Source organism: Sinocyclocheilus rhinocerous, unplaced genomic scaffold, assembly GCF_001515625.1.
Source record: "Sinocyclocheilus rhinocerous isolate Xijiao unplaced genomic scaffold, SAMN03320098_v1.1 scaffold1374, whole genome shotgun sequence".
NCBI lineage: Eukaryota > Metazoa > Chordata > Actinopteri > Cypriniformes > Cyprinidae > Sinocyclocheilus > Sinocyclocheilus rhinocerous.
The window spans coordinates 341,548-341,806 of record NW_015643932.1 but is presented as its reverse complement, the minus strand read 5'-3'; the positions used below and the strand labels follow the sequence as shown (position 1 = coordinate 341,806).

General features: G+C 32.0%; 1 pseudogene; it reads left to right on the top strand.

Moving 5' to 3' along the window:
- LOC107757708 (retinal-specific ATP-binding cassette transporter-like) overlaps nucleotides 1-259 on the top strand; it is a 40,461-nt pseudogene that overhangs the window by 38,033 nt on the left and 2,169 nt on the right.

Below are 259 nucleotides of genomic sequence, written 5' to 3'. Positions count from 1 at the left end.
ATCCATTTACTTCGTTTCTGAATGAATCAGCCGTTTGAATGAATCGAATGAAGACATTTACCGCCACCTGCTGGCAGTTTTAGTTTCTTATTTAGAGTATTATTTCATAAAAAAAAGCGAAGAAAAGGGAAAAAGAAATCTTTAAAGGGATAGTTCACCCAAAATTTTTAAATTATGTCATCATTTACTCAAACCTGAGTAACTTGCTTTCTTTTGTGGAACATAAAAGAAGGTATTTTGAAGACTGTTGGTAACAAAG